We start from the raw sequence: 18,542 nt of genomic DNA, 5'->3' as shown, positions 1-18,542 counted from the left end.
GAGGAGAGAGGCAAAACCACCATGTTACATCCTGCATTTACATAAGCTCTGTTGGCAGCGCAGTTTAATGTCTTTCCTAGAAAAGCTCCGCGGCCTGGGGCCTGTCGTGCCCGGGCGGCCTCCCCTTCGCTTCCCTCCCTTCGCCCGCGGCCGCCTCCCCTCCCCTCCCGCACTGCCGGGCGCGGCGGGGAAGGCGTCAGGGAGCGGGTCCCCCTCCCGACCCCCGCGCTGGGGTTGTGTGGCCGGGCCGGGCCGCTCCTCCTCGCCTGGCCTCGCCTCCCGGCTCCGCTGCTTCCCTTCCTCCTTCCTTCCCTCCCTTCCTTCCCTTCCCTCCGCCGGCGCCCATTTCGGCGCGGCCGGGCACCCGGAGTGTCTGCGGGCCGCCGGCTGCTCCGCGCCGCTTGGCTCCTTCCCCCAGTAACAGCTCCCACATTCCGCCCCGATCCCTCCTCAATCTCAATCACACACACACATATTACTTTTTTTTTTTTCCCCTCCTTCCTCGGGACTTAATCTCCAGTCCCCCCCCCCCCCCCCCCCGCCCTCCCCACCCTCCCCTCCCCCGGCCCCTGGCTCGGATATAATTGAATATCACAGCGCTACGCGCTGGGTATTTTTTTTCCTTCCTCCTCCTGTGTGTGTGTGGTGGTTTTGTTGGTTTTTTTTTTCCTGGTGTTTTTTTTTCTCCTCCTCCTCTCGGTGTGGACACCTTAAAAATACATATATATATATATATATGTGTGTGTGTATATACATATATATATAATCGATAACTATACGCGTGTACACACACACACACTCACACAGGCAGGGATGTGCGCGTATATACACGCGGCGGTATAAAACACACGGGAGGAGGAGAGACAATCCAGGGTGAATTCCTCGTGCCTCCATTCCCGGGGAAAGGGGGGAGCAGCCGCTCGCAAGGTAAGAACCGGGGGGCTCGGAGCCCCGGGGGCGGGCAGGGGCCGGGGATGGGGGTGGGGGGCGGCCGCCCTGTTTGTGTCGGTGCGGGCGGGAGGGGGATGGGACCACAACGCCTCTGTGACCCCCCGTTTTTATTAATATGTGTGCATATATATATATATATATATATATACACACGCAGACATACACATATATATATACACATATTTATCCCTTCCCCTCCCCCACCCCGCGCCGCTGGCTTCCCCTCCCCCACCCGCCTTCATTTTTTAAAAATTAAAAAAAAATTAAAAAAAAGAAGAGGTTTAATGGAGCGGGGGGATGGGGGGGGACACCGGCCTCGGCAGCGAATGGCACACTGGAGCCATGGCGAGAGGCCTATTTTTAGCCCGATTTGTGTGGAAGAGCGGCTTCCCCTCCCCCCCTTCCCGCATATTTACTTGGGGGGGGAGGGGAAGGGGGGGCAGGGCCGGGTCGGGGTGGGGGAGGGGAGGCCCTTCCCCTCCCCCACTGGCGGAGCCCTCCCCCATCCCGGCTCCCGTTCCTGGGGAGGGGATGCACCCCCACCCCGGGCCGTTCCCCATGTGCCCCCAGTGCCAAGTTATTGATCAGTTCGGCGGCGAAGTTCGGGTGGAACATGCAGTGCCCCCGGTGCCAGCGAGCGGGCCCGGTTCGGGGCATAAAATAACCTTATATATCCCCATTTCCCAGCGTCTCTCCTTTCCAGGGCTTATCCCTGTCCGAAATCCTGGTGTAAATTGTGTGTTGCATCAATTAGAGGGGCTCGCACGGTTGATGCAGTGTGGACTGTTTTCTTGCTGGAGGATTAAGTCCTGAAATATGTGGCTTGTTATTGTTGTACCCTCGAAAGGGTTAAAATTTATCGTGTTGTTCCAGGTGAATTTAATCTTTCATCACCGAATTTCCTTTTAAGGCAGCTTGACAGAATAAAAGTCTCTCCCTCGCTTGTCTTTATCCCCAGAACAGCAAAACTTTGTCTGTGCTTTATGGCAGGGGCTGGTTGCTGCAGATGACACGTGAGTCTGGAGGAAAGTTTGGTTTGTAGGTCGCTGTGTAGGAAAGTGAAGTTTGCTGGTGAAGTTTTTACTACTCTCCAGTGTGCTCGACTTCCTCGTTTTCCTGTCTGTGTAAATCAAATTCCTAACTGATTTATGGGGGAGGGGATCACAAAACATATTCCTTCCTTATTGTTAAAGCATGGGAGGCATGATCAGGAGAAACAGGTCTTTGTTGCATAAAAAAAAAGAGTTTTGCGGGCTTGTCTGACTCGCTTTGCTGTCCTTCCGTGCTAAAATAAATGTCTGAGCACGTTGTGTGCTTTAAAAAGGTTCTTTGCTGTTGATGGTCTCTGCCCTTTGGGTGTTGTGAGTTGTGCTCCTTGAGCAGCAAGGGCACCATGTGCAAAGTTGGTGTTTGGGGTTTGGTTGTACCTGGGTTTTGGGGCAGTTTGGTGCCCTTTTCTTCTCTGGGTAACCCAAAGGCTTGTCCATGTGAGGCTCACGTTTGGTTTGGGGCCTTCCTTTGGACATGTGTGTTATTGGGCTTTTCAGAATATCTTCCAAATGAGGACTGGGCTGCAAGCTCCTGTGTGTGTCCTTAAATTTAGTGAGTGGGTGTGTGTTTGTGGATGAGCTGTGAAGGGGTTTTTGCCCTTATTCATTGAAAAAAAGGGGCTGCTGATGGTGCTTAGGGCACAGGTGGTGCGCTGTAATTGACCGAAACAAACTTTCTGTGGTTTTCTCTCGTGTTTTTTTTCCCTTTGTTTTTGTTTAAGTTCTAATGGAATGGCAACATTTTGTATTATTTACCTAAGGTCACCTGAGCTGGTACACTGTCGCTATTTTAAGTTTTCTTGGGGGAAGTTGGATTTTTCTCCATGAGAACCGTGTTTTCTGGTACTCTGTCTTGGGAGCGTGGTGGCCTGCCTCCCAAACTGTTATTGGGAACACCTGGAGAACACTTAGCGCTCATTCCTTCAGGAAAGGAGAAGGAAATGTAATTTAAATCTATGAAAGGAGTTGGGGTTTGGCTTTTGGGCTTTATAATTTATTTTTTAAGACTTTTCAAGCGTGTACAGTTTTTGTTTGTTTGAACGTGCACAGCCATAACGCATGTTTGTAGCATAAAGAATACAATAATTACAGAAGATTCTGTTGCTTAAGCTTTTTCCCCCCCTTCCAACAGGTAGTTAAGATTTTTTTTCTTGTGAGTTTCTTTTTTAATAAGAATACTTTTTTCAGTTTTACTCTATATATGGTAATTATTGATGTTTGTGTAATGCTTTGAAGTTGTAAGGCAGGGTATAAGCGCTAAGTACCCAACAGCAATACTTCATAGTCATTTTCCCATCATGAAAGAGTTTGATGCTAAAAAGTGCTACAGCCCTAAGCATAAGAGGCTCTGGATGGATTAGGGGAAATGGCCAAAATTGCTGATAATGTTGTTTTCAGATAATAGTTTTAAGTTAGGAAGAACAGATCTGAATAATGTAAAGCAAACTGAGTTATTTTACCTAACTTCATTTTGGTCTGGAATTCAATAGAACGTGGACTTCACATTTGAGTCAGAACGTGTTTGCTGTTGTAAGTTCTGTAGTGGCAGTAAAGACCCACATCCTACAAGGATGTAATCGTGCAGAAGCCAGGAAGTCCTGTAAAACACACAGCTCTGTGAACATCACTGGGCTCGTTCAGCTGAATGAGCTCTGCAGCTGTCTGTGAAGTTGCTCCCAGAAGTTGGGTGTGTTTTGTATTAGTGGTGGGCAGTAGGATGTGAATCTTTCATTGCCCTGGTGCTGTTTTGGTAGGACAGCACTGTACAGTGTCTAGGGAAGGCTGAGATACTGCTGGGTGTGACACCTTTTCATCACTGATTCCTCTGCTTGCTGGGAATCCCAAGTGACAGTCACCCCTGCAGTTTTTGCTTGCTTTGCCTGTCTCTTCTGCCCCCCTGGTCCCACAGCTGCTGAGGGTTGTGGTGCCTGTGTGAATTCTGACACCTTGCTGGCGAGGACACTGCTGGCAGGCGGAGCAGAGACAGACACGAGTCTCCTGCCAGTCTTCCCCTGCCCAGCTGGGATAAGGTGGTGGTGGTAGCGTGGTCTGGTCTGTGCTTTGGAGAGGAGAGCAAGGACAGGGTGTGCTGCAGGTCGGTGTTGTGTCAATACTGCAATATTGTGGTTGTGAGATGTGTCGTACCCAAGTGTGACTCATTGATAATCTAACTCACGTTGTTCATTTGGAGTGGTGTGATACTGGTCTGTGCTGACCATCCTCACTGGGTGTGTGTTTGCACATGCCTGCACCCCGAGTTCAGGGTGTAATAATGGCTGTATTTAGTGCCCTAAACATCAGCTCATGCAAGTAGCTGCAGGTTGGGAGAGAAGTGAAAGTGTGTGTGTGTGCACACTCTGTAATTATGCATGTTTGGCTCCTGCAAAAAGTAACTGCTCTGAGAATATACTCATTGCATGCTCATTTTTAAATACAAATTTAAGTGTTTGTGTTAGGTGAAGGAGTGTCAGGAGCTTCCCTTTTAGGAGCTATGATTGACAGCTCTTTTCTGGTTTTGAGTTGCATTGCTGCATTAATGTAGTAGCTTCAAATTAACAGGTGATGAAGAAACCATTTCTGTGTTTCTGCTGTTGATTTAGCTACCCCTGTCCCAAATGTACCCAGTATTTTAAGTGCTGAAATGTGAAGTTAGATGGTCTTAATTTCTGTAAAGTCACTTAAATGCCAAGTGACTTTACTAGAAAAAGGTTCAAGTGATCCTGACCAGAGTAGATGGAGATGGCTTTATTCATTTTATAATTGGTTTCTTCTGAGATAAAGTGTGACAATGAAATGAGGAATAAGGAATATCTTTTGATATGAAATTGTAGGGGACTATATTGGCTTTCCTTTAATTTTACAAAATTGAATTAGCTAACTGGAGGTAAGAAGCAGTGAAAATGAGGCAGCATAGCTGTCACTCTGGGAGAGTTGATAGCTTGAGTGAAAAGGTTTGGAAGTCTGGTCTGGAAATTGCCAATTTGTATGAAAACCGGAGAACTTCTTAGGGTTCTGCCTTGTGGTATCTAGTCCAAGATGAGAAGGCCTTTCCTTCCCACTTGTAATGAAAACAAGGCTGAGCTTGTTTATACAAAATGCCCTAGAGTCTTGGTGGCCTTGTTTGAGCTCAGGTTAAATGTGTCTCTGGTTCGGGAGGATCTGCAGAACCGTAACTCAGCTTACACTCTGAAACCTTTGTCTTTAGTACCTTACCACTTACCTTTCTGTGACATCCTTTAGACTTCTTATATTGATAAGGAGCCTTAAAAATAATTCTGCCTTGATAAGAAATAAGTGGTCACTCCAAGCTGGAGGTTGTGTAATGGTAGGGGAAAATTCACACGCTGGTTGAGTGTGTAGGATTTTGCTGTCTTGGCTAGCCAAGGAGTGAAATTGCTGGTGTTGCTGCTCACACCTGCTCGCTTGCTTCTTGGATGGACTCATTGCAGGGAAGACTTTTGAGTGCATTTCCTTACCTCTAGAAGTAGAAATCAGAAAGTCTTCTGAATTGGTGTGGCTTTCTGAAGAACTTACTGAAAGAAGCTCCAGAGTGATGAGGGGGAGCGTTATGGAATTGTCTTGGCCAATATATGCAACGTCTTTCAAAGAGTCTCAGTTTAATTTGGATATAATTGTGTGTGGCCAAACTCGGTAAGTGGAGATACTGAGGTCCTTTGGAATATGTTAGCTTGAATGCCAGAAGCAACATCCCTAGGTATGCTGTTGGCCTAACACACCATTTTTTGAGGATGAGTAATGCAGGCAGATTGGGTGTCAGCCTGGATTGTGGTTCGGTGCCTGCCCATGGCCCTTCCTGGTGCTCTCTGTATCCTGCTTGTCTCCAGGAGCTGGAGGTGTGGTGCCAGTGGGGATCTGGTCCCTGAATTTGTGCTGTAGTTGTGCTTGGTGCAAGCTTGACTCCTTTTAAGAAGAGTATAAGCTGGCATCTGCATCTCCAAAGTAAGATATTAATAGTCTTATTTTCAAAGATGCTGAGTCCCCGCAGTTGCATGTGAAGTTGGCAGTCTCTGTGTGTGCTTAGCATTTCTAAAAATCAACTCTTGTGTGTGGTTTGCAGGCTCTTGCAAACTCCCGTGAGGGTGTAGTTTCTGTTCCTGGGAGCAGTATTAGTAAAAGGCTATATTGTGTGCTCTGACTTGTGTTTATTGTTGTAATTCTGAAGTCTCCATGTTGCAGAGGAGCAATCTTGCTTACTAGTAATGTCTAGCAGTAAAAAATCAGAATCATCCAGAGAAAACAGTTGTGTGGGATTTTTTGTTTTATGATTTGAGGCTTTGTTCAATCTCTGCTCAGTGTCAGTGTGTTACAGACGCTCTCCACACCCGTGTGCCATATGCAGACACACTGGGTGTAATTTCCTATCACTGGAGGTGCGTGGCTGGAAGCTTGAGCTGGTGGGGTGGGAGTAGCAGACCTTCCCTTCCCCTTCAGTGGGGCAATAGTTTTAGTTTTTGGCAGGGCAGGTGAGCAGCTGGCCCTGCAGTAATGCTGGTGCTCCTTTTAACCCCTTGTGGCTTTGGGGAATGGTTCAGTCGCTTCTCTGGCTGCACACAGAGCTCCCTCTCGCCCCACTGACGTCAGGCTGATGGCAGATTTTTATGAATTGGGACTGTGAAAGTGGAAACTTTGCTCTGTGCACAGCTATGTGCCTGTTGGTGGCAACCAGAGAGCTGCAGAAAAGATCTCTGTGCTGCGTATTCCTGGAGCATTTTTCCAAGGTTATAAGTTAAGGGTCAAATATTTACTGTTTGTGAAAATACAGTGCTAAATACTGTGTCTGGTGCCAAAACCACAGAAACTGTCAAGGGCTAGAGTCCTAAATAGAACCCATCCTCAAAGTTACATCCCTTTGATATTAACAATGTTAAAAGTTCAGGCTCTTCACATGGGTGACCTCTTGCTAGCAAACTGAATGGGGAATTATGGATGGTGAGCACATGTGAGGCAGATTTGAGTGCCCTGATGGTTCCCTAAAAGTACCAGGCAGAGCGGAGACAGTTTGATTTCCTGGAATAAGTTGCCCAAGCTGTCCAGGGAGTGGAATAACAAGTTTCATAGCTCTTTAGTGGTTTTTGGACAGACTGATTCATGCTCGAGTGTCAGCATGACTTCTGAAAATACTATTTTGCTTTGTAAAACTAGTATTAAAAAGATGTCGTTATTTTTCATTTATTATTGATATTGGTCTAACTTACAGTCCTCTTGAACAAATGAGCATTTTTGCCATTAATTTCAGCAGTTGGGAGAGGAGCTTACCTTAAAATACCGATTGATCTTAAGAGAGATGAGTGAGTCTGGCCCTCCCCCCCTGCTTCCTGGTCTCTCTAGCTCACAGTAAGCATGAGAACTTTTCCTCTTTTAGGTTATGTCTAAATTTGTGGGGAAAAAATAGTTTTGATATTGCATAGACCTATGGGGGAAATAACGAGAGATCTGGGTCAAAAAAGTAGGACGTGCAAGATTTAGAAGCTGTTGAAGTGTATTTATTTGTCCTATATTAGGTTAAAGGAAGTATTGGTGCTCTCAGTTTGGCAACGTGTCCTTCAGTCTGCGGTGTGCTGTAAAGGGAAGACAGCTGCTAAACAATGAATCACCACTAATTTTTGTATGGATGTTCACATTCTTCTCTAGTGCAGAAATTTCTGATTGTGTATCAACACAAACACACTTTCCTAAATGCAGACTCTTGGAGATAAATTTTAATTGGGCAGTGCTTTTTAAAAATACAAATTTTTTGCCATGATGATGTTTGTGATTCTGTAATGTATCAGATTTTATACTTTTTAATGTACTTATAAAGCAAAGTTAGCACTAATGTGGATGAAGGAAAATGAGGGATGGTGTGGTCAAACCATCTATTAATGCTGACATCAAATAAATTGTGCTAGAAACATATCTTGTGTAGCAATGGATTAGCTGTTTCCCATTGCTCGTGCAACAAATCTGGCGTTTATGGAACTGGGGTCTGTACTTGCTGAACAATATGAATGTTTTCTTGATGCTGACACGGTACCTGATTTTCCACTTTATTTTGAAGGCACAACTAAATTTCACAATCTGGTATGTTGTTTAGACTGTACGTATCTACCATTGTGAGCATGAAAAAAGTCAGCAATATGAAACTTCAATATGTTGAGTTGTGACAAAACTTGCACACAAATACAATGAAACAACCTAATAAGCAGTTTTGATGAGCTTGATCTGATAGCAGGAACGGATGTCTAAATGTAGCTGATTAATAGAAACCAACTTATTTTTCTTTTTTTTTTTTTTTTAACAGCTTTTGCCTTTATAGTAAATATTTGTCACAGTTGTTTGACTTGTAAGAAAATGCTTTGTATTTCTGTGAGTGTCTTCCAGGGCAGATTGTGAATGGCCTTTGATTACATTAGAAATATCAATGTTATCTTGCTGTTGGCAAAATCCATGTTAGTTGGCTCTTCTGCTGTCTACGTGTGCAAGGTTGTTTTTTACTTATCCTAGTTCATCAAAACCTTTTGTAAGATTCTTTTTTACAGTACATATAATACACATTAAATACATTAGCAGTTAAGTTTTAAGAGTCTCTTCTATTAAAATAAAACAAAAAGCCCTCTTTACCACTGGGTCATCCCATTGAGGTGCCTGGGCACAATACAGCCCTCCTAGGTGTACTATTTTCTTTTGTCTTAAAAAAATGAGCCCTCTCTTTGTGTGGTTCTGTGGGCTGGTTGTGAAAGCACCAAATTCAATTTTCCCATCAGTGTGCCCGGAACACAGCTGAGGTCCCATGTTAGAGAGGTACTCACTGCTTGCACGTGCTGGGGACTTCTGGAGATGCTGTGCGTATCAGGAGAAATGGTGGGAAGAGTTTTTAGAAAAATTACATGAAAGATAAAGGGATGGAAACTTTGAGAGGTAGCCAGGGAAAACAGTGTGGATGTGTTTTGACTCGCTCTTTGACGCTAGGGGTGACTTCACGCGCGAGGCTCGGAGGGTATGTGAAATGCAGCGTCAGACTCGGCCTAGGAGAACGTCCCTTACGTAGGCTGAGGTCTGGCTGTGGTGCCAGCAGCAAGGCCTGTGTGTGTTGGACACTGCTGCAGAGCTCCAGAAAGCTCCATTGATGGTGTTAGAATATGTGAAATTTCATTCTGTGCTTAATGTGCCTCCCACTTGCCCAGCTGTGGCCTGGGCCTGTAACCCTGTAACTACGTGCGCGTGGAACAGAGTTTTGTCAAGGTGAAATGAAAGAAATGCACAGGTTTTAAAAACACATTCAGAGATCAGGTTAGTCAGATTTCATTTGTGTTAATGTTCCTGTAAATGGTGAAAGTTTGGAGCTGCAGTGTACTTCCGTGTGCCTGTTGCTGCCTAGTTGTATTTGTTAATCTGATGCTGCTGGGCCTACTGCTGTTCTGTGTAATTAAAATAACCCCCCGAGCCTCCCCCTGTGTGATAAAAAGACAAGTGGTGCAAGATTGTGCTGCTTTTTTCATTCTGGATTAACCCCTTCCAAGTGTCAGGGTGGCTCTGCCTTCTCCTCTTGGCTCTGCTCCTTGTCCGTGCTCTAGTGGGAAAGTGGCAAATAAGTGTAGTGAACTGGCAGTTTGCACCATTTTATTCTTAACCCTTCCTAAGGCTTTATTTGATTTTTCTAATCATTCCCCACCTGTTTTTTTGGGGGGGGGGTGTTTGTGTTTTTTGCTTTTTTTCCCTGGGGTTTCTCTGTCCTTTTTGCTATTTTGCACTTTTTTTTTTGCATTCTCCCCATCTGTTCTCTCGTCAGTCCTTTAAATCAAACTAGTGCCTTCTTGTTTCTGTTCTCTGGGTCTTCTCTGCTTTCTTCCTCTTTCTCAAAATGTTAAATTTATATGCAGGACTCAGTCCTAGGTAGCCCTCTTGAACTGGAGGGGTTGAATGGGTTTGGATGATGTAGCCTGAGTCAGTGGTGGAGCAAAACCTGCTGGGGAAGTTTCATTTTCTGTGTGTGCCCCTGGCAGCGAGCAGGAGGTGAGTGAGGGGCCTGCCTGCGGGCACATGGCTGCTTGGGATGGGCACACAGGGCAGGAAATGCAGAGGACAAATTTTGGCAGTGCTCTTCTGTGATAAAAATAATCTTGGCTCTAGGCATATAGCATTGATCCAACTCTTGATGAAGTCAGAGGGAGGCTTTGGAGGGAGTTGGTGTGAGCATTTAGTACAGACACGAAAAGCTGAAGAAGTTGGAGTGAAAACCTCGGGGCAAGGTGGGGTTGGCTTTGGGCTCTTCAAAATAAGGGGTTTTATGCAAGAAGTTTTTATTGACATTGTGACTTAAAATTAGTGAAAACAAAGTCAGTCATGGTGAAATCAGTGGCAGCCTTATCTTATTGTTTTTATTGTGGGTAGTGTTGACAAGTCACATGCCCCATTGTTCTGGGTGAACAAACAGGGCTTTGAGGCTGCGGGCTGGGACGTGCGCACAGGCGCCTTTGTCCTGTGTGGCACTGCGACTTCGGAGCTTTGTCTTTAAAGGGTTCACATCCAGAAACTGCATGATAAAACACTCTCTTGCTTGATGTCCAAACACCATTTCTGTTTCATGTCTTGTTGTCCAGAACATAAGAAAATAAACACAGGTGACTTAACGGATCATAAACTCTCTCCTACCTCATTTCCCAGCAAAACCTATGGATAGCAGGCTGGTGTTCTGGCTCCAGAGTGGATGTGCTTGGGACTGAGAGAATGGAGAATGTGCTTTTGAGAGAGTCAGTAAAAGATATTTGCTTGAAAGTCTTGCAGGTGTAAGTCCTTTACCATATACCATAAAGCTGGTGACACTGGAGACAATAATAGTGAACCTCACTGTACTAAAGTCACAGTTTTGTGGATCACCTCTAAATTACTCATGCTGTTTATAAATCCCTGTAATCAGGGTATGTGTAGTGTAACTAAGATGGATGCAGTAGAGACTGGCTGCAGGAGCAGACTTGGCATGTGTAGGCTGTGGATGTAGTCATCCAGCCGTATCTGGGGGAGAATTCCATTGAAATTGCTGTGAGTTTTGCTTAAGGAAGAGCAGAAAGATTAGTCTTCACTGCCTACAGTGATTTTTATTATGTTATTGTTTTTAGTACATCTTAACAATGGCTGTGTAGCTTATTGTCTGGTCCGGTATTTTTGATTTGTAGAATAAATGAGGTTGTGGTTTGGGGTTTTTTTGTTTGTTTTGTTTTGTTTTTTAAATCAGCATATAGTCTTGCTTTTTCCTCTGTGGAGGCTGGTGCTTGCAGTGTTTTTTATACCTCTACAGGACTGTTCAGCAAAATGATCTTGAATTGTCAGAGCTCCACAGCAGGTATTACCAAGTTGCTTTCATTTGTAATGGCATGGAAGGTGGTAGGAACTTCCAAGCTGGTAGAGATTCTCGTAGCAATCTTGAGTGTGTGTCGGCAGTGTCAGCTGTGTGTCCATCTGCTCTCTGGTATTAGAAAACATCCCCAGTTTGGGTGGCTTGCAGGCAGTCTGTAAAATACTGCTTTCATTTCGATGCAGGATGAATGGCAAACTTTTGGCATCCTAATGTGGGTGTAATACAGCAGTGGAATATATTCTGTGGGTTACTGCTCAAGGATTTCAGACTTATTTTTTTTCTTGAGCGTGACTGTAGTTTGTTTACACAGTCCCTTCATAGGAACTGCTTGATGGAGGGAATTATGGAATTACTTTCTGGGTATGAATTCTCTCCATATATTTCCACAGGCCTGTCTAGCTCTGTGGTGGATCCCCAGAGACCTCCACTCCCCACACCCACGATTTTGCCTTTCTGAGTTGACCTAATATACCAGCATATGACAGATAACTGTGTTTACTTTATTTTTTGTTTACATCACTGAAGATTTTCTGTCCACAAAATGATTAGGACAGAAAGCTGGTGTCAGGATTATCTGTTATTTCTGCCACTGTGTGACCTTCGCAAATGGATTAACAAATTTACCCATGCACCAGTGATTTAATACTTAACAGGAGCTTTTTCAGACCAGTTCAGTGCCCCGAGATCTTCTGGTGAAAGGCTGTGTAGGTAGCAGTGTAAAGTGGCTTTTGTTTAATTTTTCAGTCTCTGCTTACTTGGAGTTTTCAGTTTAAGCAAGTACTCCATTTTCATTTATAGGTTTTGTCTGTGCCTTTTAGTTTTCTGTTGGACAGAACGTGGTCCTTCACATTGGAAATATTTTCTACTAGTGCCAGGACATGTTGAAATCAGGCTACTTGGTTCATAAATTTAGGCATGTTTCTGTCCTTAGTAATGTGGAAATGCAACCTTATATGAAGTTTTAAGATGCCTGCACTTTTTCTGGACTCTGGGGATTAGAAAAGGTGGAACTTTCTTGGTGGAGCCACTTCAGGAATGGGTTTTGGAGAACAGCTACAAAGGTAGCCACTTATCCCAGCACTGGGGGTGGGAAGGGAGGTGATGGGAGCCTTGAGCTGACCCTGTTCTTGATGGAGCAGAGGCACAAAAGAGTTTCTATCCTCTAATGTTGTGTATTGAGTCCCCTGCCATGCTGAGACAGATTTATGTCCTAAAAACATCATCTCTGGAAGGATGTGTTTAACCCAAAGGCTGTTTTGGTGGGGAGAGGGGATTAAAGTCCAGGTAGTTTTGCTGCACCAGTTTACAGCCTAGCTCCACAAACACTGGTGTTGCTACTGTGGAGGCTGTGGCTGAGCCATTGGAGTGAACGTGGTTGGTTTAGGTAAGGGTGGGCCATGAGCCCCTTATCTCAGCTGTGCTATCAGGCAGAATCTCCTCAGAGTGCAGTGGGCCAGCTGATAGCTCAGCCAGCCTGTGCACACAGGCTGTACTGACTGCTCGGGCTCACCCATACATAAAATACACATAAATCTTTGCCATGTGCATCTAATTTCGTTTGGGCGAGTCTTCCTTTATAGCTTCCTAAATGATTCTTGTTTATAAGTTTAACTATAAACTAATTTACAAGCTTTTATGAAAATCTTTTTTTAATGCCCTTTACTGGGAGCCAGTGGTTTTCCTGGTCTGAGGACATTGATTTCTGGTCAGTGTTTTCCTTGTGGGTATAGGTGTCTCCTAAAGCACATCTTGGTCCTGGCCGTCACAGGTGTGCTTGTGACACTGATGAGCAGACATTCACTGTTAGATTATCTTTTATTCATATGTTGTTTGGACATTTTTCATCTGCTGAAAAAAGGAAATTTTAGGGAGTTTTGTAATTCTGGGGAGTCTCTTCACTTTGGGAGTAATACCTAAAGTTGTAGAAATTTGGGTTTTGCTATTATAAATTGTACTTCTGTATGGTGACTTTTCACCATACTCTACCTTGAGAAATATCTGTGGTTAATTTGCAAAGAAAGTCCTGCTAGCAGTTAAATAAATACTTTGAACTTTGCAAAGATGTATTTACACACACTGGCAGCATGGGTTGAAGTTGAAAGTGGGAATTTACAGTACGCTCACATTATTTTTGGAATGACTCCAGGAAGAAAGTGTCTCATTCCTGTTTAGAGTAATATATATCTATATATCAGCTGATATAGCTGTTGGTGTAGTCAAGCCCTAATTGTTTAAAAAAATATCACTTAAGTGTGATTCTTTGGTATATTTAGAAGAGCTGAGTGAAGCCCTTTCTTGGTTGAACCATTTTCTTGTGATCTCAGGCAGTTTGCATGTTCTTCCTAAGAAATATATTATCGCTCCATTGAAGTCAATTCAGGTTCTTTGGAAGTAATCCAACCTTCAGGAAAGAAAAATATTAGTGTGCATGTTGAGGGAAAGGGTTTCCCTTTATTTCGGAATTTGCTTGTCATGTGTAGCAAATAAGCCATTTTCAGACACATTAAGGCTCTGTGAAACTAATTTTCAGCGCTGACAGTTTTCTAGTCCTGGGTTAAGCAGAAAGATTTAAATTTAATGTTTCCAATTTTTTGTTTTGTTTTAAATAGGAAGGGATATGTATATTTGCTCAGTTATAATTTGAGTGCCCTGAGTGTTTCAGGATAACAGAAAAATGAACCATTTGAAATGCTGAGGACAACACGGTTTTTTTGCCAGTCATTTGTTTCAGTGTCTGAAATGTGTTGTTGCCAGTTTCAATGTTGGACTTTATGGAAGTAGCCTTTGCTTGGAAGCCTTAAATATTTGCAATGTGTTGTTTATTTGGTTTATGAAGTTTTGTGCCATCGGAAGGCTGGTTTTTGTTTTAGCAATGGGTTTTGGCAGAGCACATTCTAGCATATGCAGTCAGTCATAAACAAACTAGAGACCACTAACGCTTTCATCCTGTGGCTGGATCAAAGCATGTAAGGTTGAATTCAAACTATCTGACTGTGCTTCTTGGACCTGTGCTGCACTGAGACCTTCAGGATGCTCACGGTGAAATTCTTTGGGATGCTCACGGTGAAATTCTTTGGGATGCTCACGGTGAAATTCTTCGGGATGCTCACGATAAATTTTTCAGGATGGTTCGCAATAAAACTCTGTGCCTTCTGCCATTAAAGCAGTGACTCTTTTGGTTTTTGTGACTTTAATCTTTTAATCAAGGAGAGGTTTTCAGGTTTCCAGGCATGGTTTGTGGCTGAAGACCAGCACTGTGCACGCAGAGTTGAGTTGGGCGCCGGCTCTCCATGCGGAGCGCGTGGAGCTCCAGCGGTTTGTGCAGGATTTGATGTGCTTCCCGGGGGAGGGCAGGGATTTGGCAGGAGCCTGCCCTTCGGTAGCTGTGTGCTCTCGGAGGTTACGCAAGCTGGGTCATTGAACCGGAGTGTGGAGCCTGCAGAGGGCTGCACCGGGCGGAGGTGGGCTGCACTGGAGAGCAGCCCCGGGATCAAGGGCTCTCCGCCCAAGGCTGTCACCCCAAGGGCAGGACACAGTGAGGACACTCGGGATGTCCACAAGGTGGACAGGGGAAGAGCTTGGAGCCCTCCCCTCAACACAGGGGTTCAGCAGGCTGTGCTGGAGCACAGCCCTGCTCCAGGAAATTGCCACCCTCCCTGGGACCTGCCCTTGGTTCCCTCCTCAGCTTCAGCCTCCAAACCCATGGCATGCTTCCTACACCTGTTCAAAGCACTTCTTCAGGGTTGCTTCTGAACCAAGTGCTGTCTTTGCCTCCCTGTCATTGCAATCATAGAGCAGCATTTTAGAAATTATTACCTTTTTTAATATTTGCACATATTTCAGTCTATTTTCCTAAGTATTTTATTTAGGCTTTTAACACCTCAATGACTCTAAGCCTCAGCTGGTTTTGTTTGGAGCTGTTTCTTCCTCAGGCAGAAATCAGACTTAAAATGTTTTTTCTAAAGTTTATGAAGAAAAAGCTCTCTTGTAGCATTTTGGAGTTGTTGAGATTAGCTCTGAATTTCCAGATAATGTAATTTTCTTTTTTCAAAGAGGCCCCCTCCCCCCTCCCCGGCAAGCCCTAAAGTATTCTTTGTGTGAATGTACTATATGATCTCTAATTATATGATCACATACCATTCCACAAATAGTGCAATACAATAGCATAGAATTATTCCTAGGATCTGGTAGAGGTCTATTCACTAGACTACCTTAAACCCTGAGCTTGCAAGTTGTTTTGTGTAAATTGACTCCTTCGCCTCCCAGAAGCCCTGTTTACCGTAGCTCTGCCTTAAGCCCAGGTTCAAAGCTTGTTATGGAATCAGGGTTTGGGATGTCAGCCTTGAAAGTTGCCATTTAACTGCTCTCATACAGCACATGCATATTAAGTAGGATAGCAGAATAACAGTGAAATTGCTCACCTAGGTCTGCAGATGAATTACCATAATTAACTGCTTCTTCCCATGAATTGCACCTAACGAAGGCTGTGCTGTTGGCTGAAAATAAATTGCATAATGCATTGCTGTTGACTAAATTATTTACATACCTCAGAGAGGAGATGGTATAAAAAGGCTGCAGAACAAGTGCCTGACCATTATGAAAAAGAAATGGGGGGAGGGAATCACAGCTAGAATGTGGTGTAGCCTGCCTTCTCCTGGGTCACCCAGGAGCTCTGTGTCCTGTTTGCAACACACTGTGTGCCTCCATGGTTACATATTTATCACATTGCATTGCATAATGGATGTGTGGAGAAAGCAGAGTTAGATCTGTGCACACAGCCTTGGGCCTGCTCTTAAAAAGAGTGTGGCTGTGTAGTTATAAATTGCTAAAAATGACTTTTTTTTTTTTTCCTCCCCCTGTGTAACTGGTCCCAAAATATCTGAATTCAAAAGCAGAATGTGGCCTAAAAAAATCAATTACAAACCAAACTGGACAATTTTTGAAATGCTTGCTATTCTGTGTTTACTTGTGAAGTGTCCTTTGTGTGCCTGTTGTGAGGTGGTTGAGGATTAAGCTATATCCATTATGTGTTTTTCCTAACTTCATATTTAGCCAAGAACTGTTTAAAAGAGCTGTGTTTGGATCTGCCATCCTTTTGTTGTCTTGTGGAATAATGCGGCCCTGTTTATTACAACTTACTAAAAAAGATGGCTCTACTGCATAGAAATTACTTACACTAATTTACCAGAGGAGTCAGACAATAAATATATTTATTTATTTATTTAGCTGCTCCATGCACACACAGTGGTAACACCAAAAACAACCGCAGCAACTGAACATGGGCTCCATCAGAGGTGGTGTTCTGTGTTAGAATTTTCCAAAATAAGGCTTGTCTTTTCCATAGGCAAAAACCAATCTGGAATTGTAGATCTTGATTCCTAATTTTCTGGGGGTTTGCTTTGGGACTTTGTTTTGGGCCTAATCTTGACAAAATCCTTGACCAAACTTGGAAATACTTTTTTTTTTTCCCCCTGTGCATGGGGTTGTCCATCCCTCTGCCTCCATCACAGACGTGGTGGCTCAGGATGGACAGAGCAAGCTGCGAGTGGGGTCATGGCCCTCACAGAAACTCAGTTGTTTATGTGATCGCTTCTGGTTATGGTCCCCGTGGAAATGTGGCTGCACTGGGGAAAAGCTTTGTAAAAACAACTCCGCTGAGGAAACTGGATCGCAAATAATTTTTTATAAGTAGGCCAAAACATTGCGTTATAAGGTTTGTATTGAGTGGGCTCCATTTTCTTGCCAAATTAACTGGAATAGGTCAGCTTTTGTGATAATAGCAACGAGAAAAACTACACAGTTGTTTTTTGTTTTTTTTTTTTTTTTTTTTACCTATTAAAAATTTTTCTTGAAAAGCTTTATTTCCTGTTTGAGAACATGTGCTTGAAGTTTGGCAAAGATATGATCTTTGTGTCAGCAGGGGATATTTTTGGCTTGGTTTTGTTTTGGATTTTTGTTGGTTTGGGGTTTTTTTATTGTTGGTAGGGCTATTGTGTAAAACATAAATCTGACATAGGCAACCTTAGTTTTTGCATTTCTAATAGACTGTTCAGGCTGGTGAACCACTTACTGTGGAGAGGGTGTGTTGCAGTATTAAATAGCGATAAATGACAAAAACCCATTAATTAGTATGCAGGCAAAAGTGTAAAAATAGCAGAGCAGGCTTGGAAATAAAATACATCAACACTACCTAACATTTGTGACATACCTAACAAATTATGACAAAATGTTTTTAACAAACACTTTTCTCCAAAATTTCAGAATGCTTTCAAACACTTCACACATGATTCCTGCACTGTACGCTTCCTAGTGATGAGTGATTAACACTGCTGCAAATACATCCTGTCCAAAAAAATGCCACAGAGGAAAACTTTTTTTATGGTTTTTTTTTTTTTTTTTTTAAATATTGTGTTTCCTATTTATATTTTTAGAGAATGATCCAAATTTAATTTATGGGAAAAAATGGGAGATTTCCATAGAAAGGTTTTGGGATTTGCAGTGAACAGAAAGGGAATCTGCTCGTGGTTATTACAGTCCTTCAGACACTCAGTGAATCTTGAAATCACTGCTGAAGGATGGAGCCTTTTCTGCTGTTTTTTTATTGTTGTTTGTCACTGAACTCCTGAGCTGTTATTTAGGAGAGAGGGATGATAGAAAGGACAGCAAAGACCTTGGGAACACCCTGCCAGAATTTGAAATCTGAACTGGGGTGTTGTAGAGGGATATTTCCCTTTAGAGGACTGGAAGAGGAGACCAGGGCCATAAGAGTGTAGAGGAAGGGGAGAAGTAGCATTAATTCTGTTTCTTGCTCTTCCCTTTGGAACACAGATTCCATGAATGCCTGAGTTCAGTGCCCTGCTTTAATGTGGTGGGAATTTCACCAGCTTCCTTGTTCTGTCTGTTAACAATCAACTGATTGAGGGTCACGAGTGCTTTACAGGCCACGGCCACCTGATGTGGCACTGCCTGTGGGACAGGGACCCATCGGTGCCCTGGGGTTTAAGTGTGCCTTATTGTGTGCAGGTACAACTTCAGTGAAAAATCATACAGTAGGGAAGGGATAGAGAGAGAGGAAACTCTGCGTGGTTTTACCAATTTTACATTATGTGGGAGGAGAATTGGTAATTTCAGAATGTGGCATAGCTGTCTCCAAATTTGTTTGGTTTCTCACTGGGTTGGATGAAGAT

General features: G+C 43.7%; 1 protein-coding gene across 2 annotated transcripts in view; it reads left to right on the top strand.

Annotated features, from left to right (window-relative positions):
* Window positions 1-642: 642 nt before the first annotated feature.
* TBL1XR1 (TBL1X/Y related 1) overlaps window positions 643-18,542 on the top strand; it is a 103,172-nt gene continuing 85,272 nt past the window's right edge. For both annotated transcript variants that reach the window (XM_058030983.1, XM_058030982.1), the window contains exon 1: window positions 643-927. The gene's annotated coding sequence lies outside the window, so the exon portion shown is untranslated. The remainder of the gene's footprint in view (window positions 928-18,542) is intronic.

Source organism: Melospiza georgiana, chromosome 10, assembly GCF_028018845.1.
Source record: "Melospiza georgiana isolate bMelGeo1 chromosome 10, bMelGeo1.pri, whole genome shotgun sequence".
NCBI lineage: Eukaryota > Metazoa > Chordata > Aves > Passeriformes > Passerellidae > Melospiza > Melospiza georgiana.
The sequence above is the reverse complement of the archived record's forward strand: the minus strand, read 5'-3'. Positions and strand labels throughout refer to the sequence as shown.